The sequence below is a fragment of the Phyllobates terribilis genome, unplaced genomic scaffold (assembly GCF_046119375.1).
Source record: "Phyllobates terribilis strain yellow unplaced genomic scaffold, ASM4611937v1 Scaffold_1__5_contigs__length_1240528914, whole genome shotgun sequence".
Lineage (NCBI taxonomy): Eukaryota > Metazoa > Chordata > Amphibia > Anura > Dendrobatidae > Phyllobates > Phyllobates terribilis.
In genome coordinates this window covers 716,391,401-716,408,874 of record NW_027362761.1, presented here as the reverse complement: position 1 = coordinate 716,408,874, position 17,474 = coordinate 716,391,401, and the positions used below count along the sequence as shown (strand labels likewise).

General features: G+C 47.1%; 1 protein-coding gene across 2 annotated transcripts in view; it reads left to right on the top strand.

The window, feature by feature from the left end:
* The first annotated feature begins 4,328 nt into the window (after positions 1 to 4,328).
* The window catches only part of ADAMTS10 (ADAM metallopeptidase with thrombospondin type 1 motif 10), a 337,007-nt gene continuing 323,861 nt past the window's right edge, over positions 4,329 to 17,474 (top strand). The window contains exons 1-2 of one of the 2 annotated variants that reach the window (XM_073686287.1): positions 4,329 to 4,467; positions 4,892 to 5,035. The gene's annotated coding sequence lies outside the window, so the exon portion shown is untranslated. Of the gene's footprint in view, positions 4,468 to 4,636; positions 5,036 to 17,474 lie in introns of those variants that run through there. The other variant, XM_073686289.1, reaches the window with a different exon arrangement.

Sequence of the window (17,474 nt, the reverse complement as noted above, 5' to 3'; positions counted from 1 at the left end):
CTTATTTTAATGCTGGTGATTCCATAATTAATCACTTTTTTTAGATATGGTTTTTTATTTAGTGCTAATATTTATGGCCTTTACAAAGGGGACATTGGTCACAGGAAAGTAGTTATGTAGTGAAGCATAGAGCCAAAGAATTCTGTGAGCAAAGGCAGACTATAATGAGGGCAATCTGGGCTACCGCCTAGGGCTCAGGTGGGTCTATGGCCAGTTTGCCCTCATTATAATGATTTGTGCACCGCCCGCATGACAATGTAGCAGACACGAACACGCAGTAAGCTCTGCGTGGCCACATCTGCTTTACTCACCTCATGCAGAGCCCCTGATGTTCCCGATGGTCTTCTTCTGCAGTTCAGGACCTGTGCGGTGCTCAGTGCTGTCTCTGCCTCCTGCTTATCTTAATCTGCCTTTCAATGCTTCCTGTTCCTGCCTGCTGGCAACTCCTGGTGATGGTAAGATGCAAACAGCATCCTGTGCTGTGAGAGAGGAACTTGGGCATGTTACCCTGGGGGCTCCGGGACATGTTACCCTGGGGGCTCCGGGACATGTTACCCTGGGGGCTGCAGGACATGTTACCCTGGGGGCTCCGGGACATGTTACCCTGGGGCTGCAGGACATGTTACCCTGGGGGCTGCAGGATATGTTACCCTGGGGGCTGCAGGACATGTTACTCTGGGGGCTGCGGGGCATGTTATCCTGGGGACTGCGGGACATGTTACCCTGGGGGCTGCGGGACATGTTACCCTGGGGGCTGTGGGGCATGTTACCCTGGGGAATGCGGGGCATGTTACCCTGGGGGCTGCGGGACATGTTACCCAGGGGGCTGCATGACATGTTACCCTGGGGGCTGTAGGGTATGTTACCCTGGGGGCTGCGGGATGTGTTACCCTGGGGGCTGCTAGTGGCTGCATAGTATATTATCCTGGGGGCTACAGATTAATGTATTTTTTGTCAAACTTCCGTTTTTTTCACAAATAAACGCAAGTGATATCGAAGAAATTTTACCACAATCATGAAGTACAATATGTCACGAAAAAACAATCTCAGAATCAGGGGGATCCGTTGAAGCGTTCCAGAGTAATTACCTCATAAAGTGACAGTGGTCAGAATTGGAAAAATTGGCCCGGTCATTAACGTGCAAACCACCTTTGGGGGTAAAGGGGTTAATATTGAGCTGAATAAATTTCAGCCTATTGGTTCAGCCTCCACAATAGTCACAGTCTCTCATGTGGCCCCTTGTGAAAATTAATCTCCCACCCCTGCTCCATTATGTATAGCACTATGTTATTTATAGTTCTGTACATAAGGGAAAAATGTGCGTGCCGCTATTTCTGTTAGGGGGGGCCATGCCTCCTAAACTGCCCGGGGCCCTGGCTATCCTTAATCCACCCCTGTCTGTGAGCAACCCCCCACTGGCAAAACTAGCATTGGGCTAATATATTTGAGAGGCTGCTATTTTGCTGAACCATAGAAGACAGACAAAAGGTTAAAAAAAAAACAAAGAAGTAGTACTCACCTCACTGCTTTATAGGAGATAGCAAGCAGTGGAGGTAGATGAGAGGTGAGCAGTGAGGTGAGTATTATTTTTTGTATGTCTGTTAAACTTTCTATGGTTTAGCAACAGTCTCAGCTTAGAGTATGCATCATAACGTCACGCCAACCTTACAACACGCACCCTAGACTGGGACTTCTGGTCACGACTAGGGCTGGGACATCCCTGTCCATGCATAGGGACATCCCGGGTCTAGTCGTGGTTGGAAGTTCCAGCCTAGCAAGAAGATTCCCCAGGATTTCAGCACATGGCAGCTGTAAGAAGAGACGCCGAGGACTGTACAGGGGACAGTGAGCTGCATGGGTGAGCAGTGAGGTAAATATTAGTTGTTAGGTTTTTGTTTTTTTTTTCTTCATCTTATATTTATTATTCACTGGGTTCTGTTACGGATCCGGGTGGTGGAACCTCTGTGCTGTGATACAAGGAGGGACCAGAGGGGCGTAACTAGGTATCAACTCGGACTGACCAAGGCCGTACGGCGGCTCAATCGACTCCGTGAACCAAGGAGGGACCGGAAAGGTGAACCAGGTGCCACTCTGAGACCGACGTTGTGTGACAGCAGGCGACTCCCACGGGTCAGATGGCCGAGGCAGACAGGCACAGCAGATGAGCACGGCTGGTAGACAGGCAGGTGATGCGGGTAGATAAGCAGGCGGGCACGGCCGATAGGCAGGCAGGCACGGCTGATAGACAGGCTGGCGGGCACGGCTGATGGACAGGTAGGCGGCCACTGGAACCTGAGGACTGAGGAGAGTGTTAGCACACAAACAACAATCTTGCACAGGCACCTCCATTTTGGCCGGGGACTCTTTAGGACGCGCGCCCTAAGTACAGTGCTCGGGGAACTGCACGCAGTGCACACATCCCTGGCAGACACAGGAGGGGAGCCGGAGGGCGCCGGACCGGGACCGCAGTGGTGAGGGGATCGGCGTCTCTGCCCGGCAGGAGGCAGAGACGCCAACGCTATAGGTTCTCTTTAGACCCCAGAGCATAATAAGGGACATTCAATTTGCACAGAATAAATTTGCTGAGAATCTAATTTCCCAGTAAAATTCAAGCAGTTTGGTAAATTCGAGTCATATCAGAGTCTTATCGAGTCTTATCATCTCTAGCGAAAAACAATGCAATTTAGCACTAAATAAAAAGGCCCATATCTCTGGAACCATATGGTGGAATTCGAAAAAAAACCCTGAATATTCAGGGGAGCAATGGGAATAAAATAAGAGCAAAGGCAGGCCACTTTTGATCCGGTGACAGGTCCTTTTTAAGCCCAGGGGGATGCTTAGGCAGCGGCACAGCAGGTATCGGGGCACATGCTAGGGGTAGCTCTTTGTCCTTCATCCATGTATAGCCAGTGTCAGCTTACAATAGACTGCAACCATGTAAATGTTTTTTTTTGGAAAATATTACGACCTTAGGCTTGAAAAACTTGGATTGTATTTTTAGTTCTGTGATCTTCAAAGGTGCTATATCTCAATACATAGTATTATTATAGTGCCATTTATTCCATGGTACGTGTGAAAAGGGGTATACATAATAAAAAATAAGTACAATAATAATGAACAATACAAGTCACCGATTGGTACAGGAGGAGAGAGAACCCTGCCCGCGAGGGCTCACAATCTACAAGGGGTGGGTGAGGATACAGTAGGTGAGGGTAGAGCTAGTCATGCAGCGGTATGGTGGAGTGATGATTAATGCAGGTTGTATGCTTGTCGGAAGAGGTGGGTCTTCAGGTTCCTTTTGAAGGTTTCCACGGTATGCAAGGGTCTGATATGTTGGGGTAGAGAATTCCAGAGTAGGGGGGGATGCATGGGAGAAATCTTGTGTGCAATTGTGGGAAGAGGGGAGTAGAGAAGGAGGAGATCTTGTGAGGATCGGAGGTTGCGTGCAGAAAAGTATCGGGAGACTAGGTCACAGATATATGGAGGAGACAGGTTGAGGTTGTGGATGGCTTTGTATGCCGTGGTTAGGGTTTTTAACTGGAGTCTCTGGGCAATGGGGAGCCAGTGAAGGGATTGACAGAGAGGAGAGGCTGGGGAATAGCGGGGGGACAGGTTGATTAGTCGGGCAGCAGAGTTTAGGATAGATTGGAGAGGTGCAAGAGTGTTAGAAAGGAGGTCACAGAGCAGGAGGTTGCAGTAGTCGAGGCGGGAGATGATGAGGGCATGCACTAGTGATTTTGCAGATTCTTGGTTAAGGAATGTGTGGATCCGGGAGATATTTTTGAGTTGGAGTCGGCAGGTGGTTGAAGGGGCTTGGATATGTGGTTTGAAGGAGAGATCAGAGTCAAGGGTTACCCCGAGGCAGTGAGATTGCGGGACTGGGGAGAGTGACTTTGATGGATAGGTCAGTTGGGGTGGTTGAGTGAGATGAGGGAAAGATGACGAATTCTGTTTTGTTCATGTTAAGTTTTAGAAATCGAGCAGAGAAGAAAGAGGATATGGAGGACAGACATGTATGCATGGTTAGGAAGTTGTGAAGTGGACGATAAGCTCAAAATCAGACCTTGAATGCAAAGTCTGAAGTCAAACACTAGAGATGGGTGAAGGAATGAGAATTAATTTCCCCAAGGTAAACTGGTCCGTAAGTGTATATTGTTCCATTTTTTTTCCTGCCTACATGCTTTTACATGTAATACCACATTCTATCACCAGAGGTCAGCAGTACCTTCATGATAAAATGCAATCGTGCCACTTGGCAGTGATAATACAATTACAGTGAATCGTGGTAGGCAAAAAAGTGATTTTTTTTTTTCTGTATGCTCAATACACACTCTGTGTTCGTGTTAAACACCTATGGAGTCCTGTACGTAGCGTTTAAGCCACATGTGAGGACGGTGCTTGCAAACGACACAAAAATCTGGAATATTTGGAATCTGAACTGAGGGACCTTTATACATTATACGACAGGTACTAAGGACTCTCTTAATACTGGATCTTAAACTAGAACAATAGCCGCAATCTCAAAGAAAAAAAGATTTTCTTCCACTTTTCTGAAAAAAAAAAGTGCATGCCCTGGGAATACACTGCTATAAAAGAGGTACCAAAGGGGGTCGTAACAGAGTTTAGCCCTTCCCACCTATTTAGCATCAGTCAGGCCCACTGCCCCTGTGGCAACTTAACCCCTCTGCTGCCAGTTACACCTCAACCATGTGCTTAAGATTCTTTTTGGCAGGAAGACATTTGGAAGCTGCGTTTACTCTGCTCCCTTCTTTCCAATTATTCCTTAAAAACGCAAATACCTATACAAAAAAAAAGCTCATCCACCATCTGGGAGTGTTCCTTTAAACACAGCCCCTTTAATTATGTGAGGTCAATGCTTTTTTTTTTTAAGGCATGCAGCTGCCAGAAAAATCATCCACTGCTCAGATTGCCTTAAAAAAAAGCAGCACTTCCAAAGTACAGGTCCCAGAAACATCAGTATCGCAGTGCTACAAGGCATTTCCAACCTACTGGACAAAATCAACACGTTAACTTGGTAAGTGTATATATTCCATTGTAATCTGAATTAATAATCACAGGTTTACTTGGGGTTCTATACTTCCGTATAGTGAATCATATAAGTCATTCTTTAAATGTGACCATCTTAATGGATCATAACTCTGCTAATACTTAGTATATCACTTATTAATTGTAGAACTTTCTTTTTTCCCTCAATTTTAACTATGAAGTATAACTACTCATTGTGAAGTCATTAATGTTCATTGTTAATTCTTATGTAAGCTGAACTGACAGTTTTCCAAATAATGTCGTAAGACTGTTGTATGTAATAATCCTAAAAGTCATATTTTTTCATGTTTTCTATTGCTTTGTGCATCGGCATAATTCTGTCCATTCTTTCCGGCGTCTGATATGATGTCGCTTTTCCATCTATTACAGGAGAACACGTCTCGTTCTAACTTGTCCTTAGTTATTTAGCTTTTATGACTGTTCTTAATTTGTTGGATACTTGTATCTGGACATAGTTTCTGCTCTTGCTGCCTAGAGCATGGAGGCACCACATATTTTCTTGTCTAAAATTCTCATTTATGTTTGAAATTTAACCTCTGATCTTAATTACAACTGAGTGATGGGAAACCAGATAAAATGCAGGAGATAATTGAAAGGCAGATAATGAAGCTGACCTGAGATGTAGACTCATATGATCGGTCCCTTTTATGTTGTGGACTTGACAGGACTTGATGCATAATTGCTACCATGAACAATGTTCCTGGTTTTTTTTGCAATTTGTTGATGTTTCACAGTAGAGGAATCCAGCTACTGGAAGGCCTCAATTTTTCATGCCGTCTGAAAAATTCTTGACAGTAAGGATTATTTCAGCTCCTGACCTCAGGTCTGTGCTCCAGAAATGTCTAAACCTAAAATGACACAGTATCACTTGAGTTATCACCCCTCACTTGCTGGGTTGAAGATGAAATGTAATAATTTTAATATTTGTGAAGGAGGTAGGTAGAGTTGCTTTTAGACATCTCCAGTACTTCTCTCTAAAGGGATCTGACAGCTCTGCACAAATATTTGACCAGAGGCAGATCTCATACATATCCTACTTACAGGAAAGTCTGAATTACCAGTACCTGATTCAATTAAAACCTTAAACTAATCTACTGTGGTGTGAAAAAGTGTTTGCCCCCTTCCTGATTTCTTATTCTTTTCCATGTTTGTCACACTTAAATGTTTCAGATCACAAAACAAATTTAAATATTAGACAAAGATAACACAAGTAAACAAGAAATGCAGTTTTTAAATGAAGGTCTTTATTATTAAGGGAAAAATAAATCCAAACCTACAGGACCATGTGTGAAAAAGTGCCCTGTAAACTGGTTGGGCCACCCTTAGCAGCAACAACTGCAATCAAGTGTTTGCGATAACTGGCAATTGGGACGCTGAGTCACTTTTCACTGCCAAGCCGTGAGACAGGATAGTCAAGGAGTCCGAAGTCAAAGCCAGGAGGGTACACCATAAACAGAGGGAAGAGACAAATGTGTAGTCAGAAAACATTCCGTAGGTCAGAATACCAGGAGGATAGCGGATCAAAGCAGAAGGGGTTAAACAGACGGATGGTCAGAACAAGGTCCAAGGTCAGGCAACAGAAGATCAAAACACAGAACACTAGACACAGAGACACAAACCTCACACAAGTTGAATGTACATCTAGCAGAGGTCTGGGAGAAAAAGCCCAGTTAAGTAGCCTGGGAGTAATCTGGAATGATGAACACCTGATAATAGCCAGCGCCTCCCAGTCCCAAATTGGACAGCTGAGCTGTCAATCAATGCACTGACAGCTTCAGCACGCCCCTGTACTAGATTGGATGGCTGAGCTGTCAGTAACTGTCGCCCAGACACACTGAGGGGTGGAACCGTGACAGCAATGAGTCTTTTAAAACACTCTGGAGGAATTTTGGGTCACTCATTTTTGCAAAATTGTTGTAATTCAGCCATTGGAGGGTTTACGAGAATGAACCACCTTCTAAGGGCATGCCATAGCATCTCAATCGGATTAAGATAAGGTGTCAGGGAACGTCAGTGACGAAAAAGGGGAGATCACACAATATCCCACCGCTGCCGTCACTCTGTCAGAGGCCTCAGGGATTCGTACACACACAATCCCGATTACTCACTACGTAGCTATCAGCAAGTGAGCAGAAAGCGTATGGCGTGTACACCTCCGGATTCCAACACATGGAATATGTGTATACAACCCCTGGCAAAAATTATGGAATCAGAAAATCAGAGAATGTTCATTCAGTTGTTTAATGTTGTTGAAAACAAGCAGATCACAGACATGGCACAAAACTAAAGTCATATCAAATGGCACCTTTATGGCTTTAAGAAACACTAAAAGAAATCAAGATTAAAAATGTGGTACTCAGTAAGGGTAATTTTTTTCAGACCAAGCAGATGGAAAAAATTATGGAATCACTCAATTCTGAGGAAAAAATTATGGAATCACCCTGTAAATTTTCATTTCCAAAACTAACACCTGCATCAAATTAGATCTGCTCGTTAGTCTGCATCTAAAAAGGAGTGATCACACCTTGGAGAGCTGTTGCACCAAGTGGACTGAGATGTCAATTGAAACAAAGGAGAGGATTATCAAACTCATCACCATCAAGCAATGTTGCAAAAGATGGTTGTTCACAGTCAGCTGTGTCTAAAATCTGGACCAAATACAAACAACATGGGAAGGTTGTTAAAGGCAAACATACTGGTAGACCAAGTAAGACATCAAAGCGCCAAGACCGGAAACTTAAAGCAATATGTCTCCAAAACAGGAAATGCACAACAAAACAAACGAGGAACGAATGGAAGGAAACTGGAGTCAATGTCTGTGACCGAACTGTAAGAAACCGCCTAAAGGAAATGGGATTTACATACTGAAAAGCTAAACATAAGCCATCATTAACACCTAAACAGAAAAAAACAAGGTTACAATGGGCTAAGGAAAAGCAATCGTGGACTGTGGATGACTGGATGAAAGTCATATTCAGTGATGAATCGCAAATCTGCATTGGGCAAGGTGATGATGCTGGAACTTTTGTTTGGTGCCGTTCCAATGAGATTTATAAAGATGACTGCATGAAGAGAACATGCAAATTTCCACAGTCATTGATGATATGGGGCTGCATGTCAGGTAAAGGCAATGGGGAGATGGCTTTCATTACATCTTCAATAAATGCCCAAGTTTACATTGATATTTTGGACAGTTTTCTCATCCCATCAATTGAAAGTATGTTTGGAGATGATGACATCATTTTTCAAGATGATAATGCATCCTGCCATAGAACAAAAACTGTGAAAACATTCCTTGAAAGAAGACACATAAGGTCAATGTCATGGCCTGCAAATAGTCCGGATCTCAATCCAATTAAAAATATTTGGTGGAAGTTGAAGTAAATGGTCCATGACAAGGCTCCAACCTGCAAAGCTGATCTGGCAACAGCAATCAAAGAAAGTTGGAGCCAGATTGATGAAGAGTACTTTTTGTCACTCATTAATTCCATGCCTCACAGACTGCAAGCTGTTATTAAAGCCAGAGGTGGTGCAACAAAATACTAGTGATGTATTGGAGTGTTCTTTTGTGTGCTTGTTTTTCATGATTCCATAATTTTTTTCCTCAGAATTGAGTGATTCCATAATTTTTTCCCTCTGCTTGGTCTGAAAAAAATAGCCTTACTGAGTACCACATTTTTAATCTTGATTTCTTTTAGTGTTTCTTAAAGCCCTAAAGTTGCCATTTGAAATGACTTTAGTTTTGTGACATGCCTGTGATCTGTATTTTTTTCAACAACATTAAACAACTGAATGAACATCTTCCGAGCCCGGTGATTCCATCATTTTTGCCAGGGGTTGTACGCCCTCGTACAGTTACTGCCAGCTTCACGATAGCCCACTTATGATTATTCGCTGCCACCACGACCCAATTTGAAATATAATACAAGCCGGGTCGGACGCCTGCTTTCTGTTAGCGTATATGACTTTGGGGGAGGAACGATTACAGGACAAAAGAAACAGGACTATTAAATTTCATATTTAATCCAAAAGGGAGGCAGTGTTTAGGAAAAATATACAAAAGGTTTTACAAAGGGGTACATTTACAGTACAGAATAGACAGTTACACAAAATAAACAGGATTAAAGAAGAAGCTTACTATAAAGTTTGCAGAGATGACTCAGTATAGTTGGAGGGAAGGGCTCCTATTGGACCGTACAGCGAACGTGACCCGTGTTACACATCAATATGTACTTCCAAGATGAGTGCTGATCCACTTTTGGCTAGGTCTTTTATGCCGAAGGGGGAGACCGGCACGCTCCTTGTGCTTACATCATGTGGGCTAGGCTCCAGCCTTCATATTTTTATTAGAATCTCTATCTTCTAGGATAACTTATCGTGGTTGATCGCAGAAGCCTGAAAGTGATACCATATTTTTTATTATGAATTTACCTTTCCGTAGAGACTACACATGACATAGCTGCGATCCGTTATTCTGGTACTTTTGCGCAACAGCTCCCCGGAGGGGCTCACAGCTACGGAAAAATACGCATATTGTTCCTTGGCTGACCGTGCCACTAAAAATATAGGTCCCGTTATTATCGGCGAATAGGAAAAATATACAAGGATTTTACAAAGGGGACATTTACAGTACAGAATATACAGTTACACAAAACAAACAGGATTAAAGAAGACTTACTATAGAGATTGCTAAAATGATTCAGTATACGTGGAGGGGAGGCACTCCAAATGGACCGTTATCGAGCGTGACCCCTTGCTATATGAAATATATTCTCCTGGCAATGAGTACTGATCCATCCTCAGTGGGGTCTTTTATGCCGAAAGGGGAGGATGGCCCACACACCCACTGTACTGACATCATGTGGGCTGGGCTTCACATTTTTGTTAAAATCGCTAACTTCTGGGATATCGCTCGTTGATCACAGAAGCTTGCAAATGACGCCATAATTTCCATTATGAATTTGCCTTTATTTAGAGACCACACATGACATAGTTGGGGTCTGCTATTTTGTTACCTTTGCATTACCGCTCCCCGGAGGGGCTCATAGCTATGGAACAATAAGCATATTGTTCCGTGGCTGACCCTGCCACTACAATATAGGTCCCATTATTATCGGACATATTGAACTTTAGATATTCCATATTCCGTATCGGCGCTGGCCCGGCTGCATATTGCAGCTGGGAATTGTTCTGGTTATTGCGAGTGTGTTTGAAGCCTAAACGAGCTTTCCTCCTCACCCAGGTATAAATTATCGCAGGCCTGCATCAGTGGAAACTATCCTCACATTTTAATTGGGTTGGTAGCACCCAGTAGCGTAGCTACCAGGGGGGCAGAGGCGGCGGTGGCCCACCCAGAGCTACGCTATTGTAATTGTAGACAGAATCGCGGCCCCCCACCTGTCACCGCAAGCTTAGTGATGAGAGAGGGAGCGCAACGCTCCCTCTCCCATCAGTCCCCCCTCTGCGTCTGACGTCACTGATATCATCACTTGGCGCCCGGCCATTGATTGAGAAGAGAGAGGTGAGTATTGTGTTTATTTTTTATTTTTCCTATAGGGGGGAGTATGCTATAGACTCTGCCTATGGGGGGGTGGTTATACTACAGACTTTGCCTATGAGGGGAGGGATTATGCTACAGACTCTGTTTATGGGGGGAATTATGCTATGGACTCTGCCTATGGGGGGGGGGGGTGGTTATGCTACAGACTTTGCCTATGAGGGGGCTGGTGACCCGGATGCTGTCATGATGACATCGGGTCACCATGACAAAATTCGGGACCGGATTCAGACGCCGCGGGACGCCGGCAGAGAAGGTAAGTATCGCTCTTACCTCCTCTTGCCACTGGAATGCTGAGATCGATTTCGATTTAATTCATGGTTTTGGCCCTGAGTTTGTGGGGGAAATAGGCAATAGGAGTGAGACGATAAATCTGTTGGGGCAGAAAACGCTGAAGTCTTTGGGATAAGTAGTTTTTGTGCTGTGAACTTCTCACATCAGAAATTCAGAAATGACGTTACCTGTGAGTCAATAAATGCAATAGTCAATGGTTTTGCCGTTGATTAATCAGTTCAGTATTGTATTCTCTTGTATAGTCTGCAGCATTATAATACTCAGCAGAGCTCCTGTGTAAAACTGGTATCTGACTACTCTTTGGTCACTGTGTGGAAGCATTATAGGCTACACATACACCTGTCCATGACTGAAAAAAAGAGTATATGTCAGACCCTGACTGCATGATCAGATATTTCATTGTTCCACTTTTACTTTTCTTCTTGAAATAATGGTGCCTTACCTGCAGTTTGGGAAAGATGGGGATCACTTTTTGGATGTTTGCTCTGATAGCAAAAATCTCTAGACACTGGTGTTCCTTACACCATCAACAGGGGTGTCATACATAGATGCCAGAACATTATGAGAGGACATAATATTATAAAAGCACATCAGTAGGCTGTGATGTATCTTTCAGCATTTTTTTCATAACCTGTCATATATGACAAATCTCTTTCAATAATACATCTCATCTGCCACTAGTGAAATTTATGGCCAATACGTTTAGTGTTAATGACTCGCCCCCTGGGCCGTGGGGCACCCGGAACCGGGCTTCTGTACGATGCTGGGGGTAGTAGTGGCAACCCGATCCCGTGGCTCAGGGTGGTCAGACCAAATTGTGGCAGTCTAGTTATCAGTGTTTTGAATGTCCGACTACACCACCCGTGGATTGCGGTCAAGGATAACCGCCGCTGCAAGGCAGACCGCTGAGGCTGGTGTTGGTGTGCAGCACAGGGGTAGGATAACTCCCCACGGGAAGAGTGTAGCCTCAGGGCAGTGTAGGTGGATGTTGGGGGTGATAGTTCCGTCCGCGACAGTCAGAATGCAGAGTCCGCTTAAACAGTTCAGGGTCTTTATTATAACAGATGGTAATGACCCAACAACAGTACTGGCTAGAAGGGGGCCTGGGTGTCTGAGAGCATTCGGGGAGCCCCACTGGTCAGGGTGAGTGTGTAGGCCTACCGTTCTCTCTATGCTCTTTCTGACTATCCCCCTCTTCGTGGTGTAATAGCCCACGTCCCTGAGCTGGCCGTGTACTTCTCGCCCGTATGGCTTGCAACTTGGGTTCCTTTTACCTTTGGCCTCTCTTGGCCTTGCTGGTCCCTTCTGTTGTGGTGGAGCCTCCGGGCTTCTTAGGCCAAAGGACATGAAATCCCTCGCGGGTTGGTTCTCTGCTGTGGGACTTAGAGTCTTTACAGCCTCGGACCCCAATGTCCGGTTAGATTAATTCTTTGCCAGGACCGGCTCTCGTCGCCTCTGTCCCTGGCCTGCAGTTCCTCCTCTGCCTCACGGACTCCTCAGCTGCTGCTGACCTGCCCCTTCCTCTAAGGAACCCTTCTGGTCACTTCAGAAGTGGGTTCTGGTCTCTCTAACCCTGCCCCAGTTCCAGCTTTTATAAGGCAGCCAGCTCCCCCTACTAGCCTGGGACAGGAGGTGCTGCATGCTAATGGTCCCTAACCAGGGAACCTCCCTCCTGCTCTCAGACACAGCCTTTAATATTCGTGGCATCCAGGCCTGGGGTGACACATTCCCCCCTAGTAAAATTTAATACTTCGGACTAAACAGGAAACACAAATACAGGGTATAAATGATAACATAACATATATACAAGTATATTTTGTCCTTAAGGTCACGGCACTTCCGCGACCGGGTGTCCATGTCACCCAACTAGGTGGAGTTTTGAACGGTGCGGGGACCTGTCTCCATAAACCCCAAGTTCCGGGCCCTGGGCGTGGCGACAAGGCTGAGCTACCTACTTTGGGCCACAAGGAAGCCACGCCGGACAGGTTTTTCTTCTGTGGCCATCTTCACAAGAGGGCACCAAGTGCAACTATCTACAAGACAGTTCCGGCCATTCAGTGTCCATGACCTGTCAGTCCATCATACTAGGGAAACTGGAAAAACATTATTAATAACCGGGTAACAAACATAAAACATTTGCAATATACAGCATTCAGATTCTCCAGCGAGCTGGTATTTGACCCCTAGTGCTCTGGGTTGACCTGCGTAACCCACTGTCTGGTGGTGGTCTAACCTGGCTTTCCCCACTAACATTTAGGGTACAGCTACTAGCTGGGTTTACAGGCAGTGCAGGCAGCTGTCTGCGGGTCCTTTGGCTTACCGCAGGCATGGCAGGCTCACTGTCAGCAGAGGGTTGACTCTCCTGGGCTGCTGGCCTGGGTTCTTCTGCCTCCGGGACTGCTTGTTCCTCTTGTTCTTCCTGCTCTCCTGTAGGCTCCTGCTGGGTAGGTTGAAGGAAGTGTAGGACGGGTACCACTATGGCATCGTTTATCCGAGTCCAGGACCAGGGGAACTCTCCGAGAATGGTGCTGACCATTTCTTCCTTGTCCACTGCGGGCTCAAGGTCATCTTGATCTTCACTTGGACTCTGCAGTTGCTCGGGACACCGTTTTAGGTGGTCTCTAGAGACAGTGCTAGTGGTTTCTCCTCCATCCTTGGTAATTAAACATACCTTCGGGTTGTTGTGGTCGGACTGCAGTACTGTGTACGGGTCTCTCTCCCACTGGTCATCTAGCTTGTGAAGCTTTCTCTTCCGCTTCAGGACCTGCTCGCCAGGTTCCAGAGGACCAGCAGGGGCGTGTTGGTTGAAGAGCCTCTCTTGCTTTTCTCTCGCTTGAGCCAGACTCCTCTCCACACTCTCCTGTACCTTCTTGTACTGTAGCCGCCATTCCGTATCCCAGTCCGCATCTGGGGAGGTGTCCTCTGGTGTCAGGACTCCCATCTCCAGGTCCATAGGCAGCTTACCCGGTCTTGCTCGCATCAGGTAAGCCGGGGTGCAGTTGGTAGCATCACCGGGATATGGTTGTATAAGTCTATCAGGTCTGGCAGCTTCTCCGGCCACAGGCTGCGTTCCTCCAGGGGCAACGTCTTGAGGAGATCAATGACGATATTATTCATTTTCTCACACAGCCTGTTGGTTTGCGGGTGGTAAGGCGTTGTCCGAATCTTCTTACAGCCGTAGAGGTTGCAGAACTCCTGGAAGATTTCCGCCTCGAACGCTGGACCTTGATCTGTCAAGACCTGTTCCGGATACCCGTGTGGACGGCAGAAGTGTTGTTGGAAGGATCTGGCCGCTGTTTGGGCTGTCAAGTCTTTAACGGGAACCACCACCAGGAACCGGGAATAGTGGTTCACTATTGTCAGGGCATAGACGTAGCCCGACCGGCTTGGAGCCAATTTCACATGGTCCAGAGCTACCAGCTCAAGAGGCTGCCTGGTGACGATGGGCCTCAAGGGTGTCTTCTGGCTGGTACCGTCCTTCCTTCTGAGGTTACATGGGCCGCAGTCCCTGCACCACTTCTGTATGGCCCCTCTCATACCGACCCAGAAGAACCGCTCTCTCAGTAGGAACTCCAGCTTCTTCCACCCGAAGTGTCCCGCTCTGTCATGGTAGGCCTCCAGGACCATTGCTGCATCTTGTCTTGGGACCACTACCTGCCAGGTCAGCTCGTGCATCCAGTGGTTGACAAGCCTTCTGCACAGCTTACCTTCGTAGAGGAATAGCCTGCTTCTCTCCTTCCATAACTGCTTGGCTTCTTCTGGAGCGTCCGGGCCAGGGCTAGCGTCTGCCTGGGTCAACAGGTCTTTCACCAGGCGAATTGCAGGGTCACTATCTTGCGTTTCAGCCCAGCCGTGGTGGGGTAAGGGATTGAACATGACGGTGGTTAGGTCTTTGTCTCTTACCCGGTGAGAATACTGAGTGGCCCCATACCGGTGGAACGCAGGGAGCTCTACTTCCTCCAGCTCTTCTGAGTCCTCTTCTCCTTCGGGTAGGTGGGGCATTCTTGATAGGGCGTCTGCATTGGCGTTGGTTCTGCCCGTATTTGATTGTGAAGTCATAATTTGATAGCCGGGCCATCCACCGCTGTTCTAGGGCACCAAGTCTTGCATTGTCCAGGTATGTCAACGGGTTGTTGTCCGTGTACACAGTGAACTTTGCGGAGGCCAGGTAATGTTTAAACCGTTCTGTGATGGCCCACACCACTGCCAAGAATTCTAGCTTGAAGGAGCTGTAATTCTCCGGTTTTCTCTCGGTGGGCCTCAGCTTCCGGCTGGCGTACGCGATCACCCTTTCTCTGCCCTGTTGGTTCTGTGACAGTACGGCTCCCAGCCCCACATTACTGGCGTCTGTGTGGAGGATAAAAGGCTGGCCATAATCGGGGTAGGCCAGGATCCCATCCCACGTGAGGGTCATCTTCAGCTGGCGGAAGGACTCCTCTTCCGGCTTGTCCCACTTGAAGGGTGGCTTTTGGCTTCTGGTCTTAGATTGTCCTATAAGGAGGTCCTGCATAGGGGCTGCCATCTTGGTGAACCCGGGGATGAACCTTCGGTAGTAGCCTACCAACCCGAAAAACTGCCTCACTTCTTTTATGTTAGAGGGGCTTGGCCAGTTCTTTATTGCCGTGATTTTGTCAGGGTCGGGGGCTACTCCTTCTGCACTCACCACGTGTCCCAGGTACTGTACCTTCGGCTTTAACAGATGGCACTTGGAGGGTTTCACTTTCATGCCAAAGCCTGCCAGGGCCTCGAACACCTCGGCCAGGTGCTTTAGATGGTCCTCGTAAGTCTTCGAATAGACAATCACGTCGTCCAGGTAAAGTAGGACCGTCTCAAAGTTTCGGTGCCCTAGACAGCATTCCATCAGCCTCTGGAAGGTCCCGGGTGCGTTGCAGAGCCCGAATGGCATACAGTTGAATTCACTTAATCCCATCGGGGTGGTGAAGGCGGTCTTCTCCTTGTCAGCCTCTGCCACAGGAACCTGCCAGTACCCGCTAATAAGATCCAAAGTAGAGAAGAAGTTAGCTGATTTTAGTGCGGCTAAAGACTCCTCTATCCTAGGTAACGGGTACGCATCTTTATGGGTGATACGATTGACCTTTCTATAGTCCACGCACTTTCTCATGGTACCGTCTTTCTTTTTTACCTAAACTAAGGGAGCTGCCCAGGGGCTACAGCTATCTCTAATGACCCCAGTTTCTTTCATTTCTCTCAGCATGCCCTTTGCATTCTGATAATGTGCAGGGGGTACAGATCTGTGTCTCTCTTTTATTGGTGGGTGGCTCCCCGTGGGGATGTGGTGTTCCACTCCCTTTACTCGGCCGAAGTCTAGCGGGTGCTTACTAAAGATTCTCTCGTACTCCTGAACCACCCGGTAGACTCCTTGTTTTTGGTGCAGGGGAGTAGAGTCAGCACCCACATGGAGTTTCTGGCACCAGTCCTCCTTGTGTTTCTGGGAGCCATTACCCTCCGCCTGGGGAGATGGAGGCAAGGGTTCCACGGCCCTGACAGCATTCTGTTCAACAGTATACAATTTGGCTAATGTAGCCTACCGGGGCAAATGTACTTCCCTTTCCCCAATGTTTAAGATCCGGACGGGCACCCTTCCATGGCGGACATCAACCACCCCCCGGGCTGTCAAAATGGTGGGCCTGCTGTCTGAGTACACGGGTTCTACCATGGCTTGGTAGTCTCTCCCTCTTAACCCGATTGCAGTCCGACACAAGATCATCATTTCACTTTTGGGAGGCATGGCAATGGGGAACGGGTCGCTCATCCTCACGCTACCGATCTCACCACCAGACAGTTCTACCTGTTGCCATCTCATCAGGGCTCTTATCTCTTTCTGGAGGACCCTCTGTTGGCTGGAGCTCGCATTCATCGCCACCTGCTGCAAAATTACAATTACTTCTGAAAGACAATTTTCAATCACGTTAGTACCCAAGGTTATTTTAGGGTGACTTTCTCGACAGTCAATGTCCACAATGATCACTCCCTGTGCCAGCAGTTCAACTTTACCAATCTTAATGGTCATCTCTCTGAACCCCACCTGTGACACGGGTTGGCCATTGCTGGCGATGATGCTTAAGTCATCGTCTGGATAACGGGTTATATCAGTGTCACTCCAGTACTGCTTGAAAAGTACGTAGGGGATGGTAGTCACTTGGGACCCGGTGTCCAGCAGTACACTCAGGGGGATACCGTCCAGCACTACGGATAAAACCGGGCGCCCCCCCACGTACTTATCGCGCCAATTAGATGGGCCTGATGACCTTATGCCTGGGGGTTGGCCCTCTGCCCCAGGTCGGACCCGTTTAAAGTACAGTACCTGGCTATGTGTCCCGGCTGGCTGCAACGGCGGCAAATCGGCTGTCCATCCTCAGTGTAACGATCGGCGGGCCTCCCTCTGAATGACGGGATCCTCCTCTGTCGACGCCACGGGACATCCTCCGGACTGGAAGCCAGCTTGATTGGTCCTGACGGGTCCATCTGTAACGACTGTACGGTCCTGGTCAATGCAGCAACACTCTTTTGTTAGTTCTTGACCTGATGGTGCAGG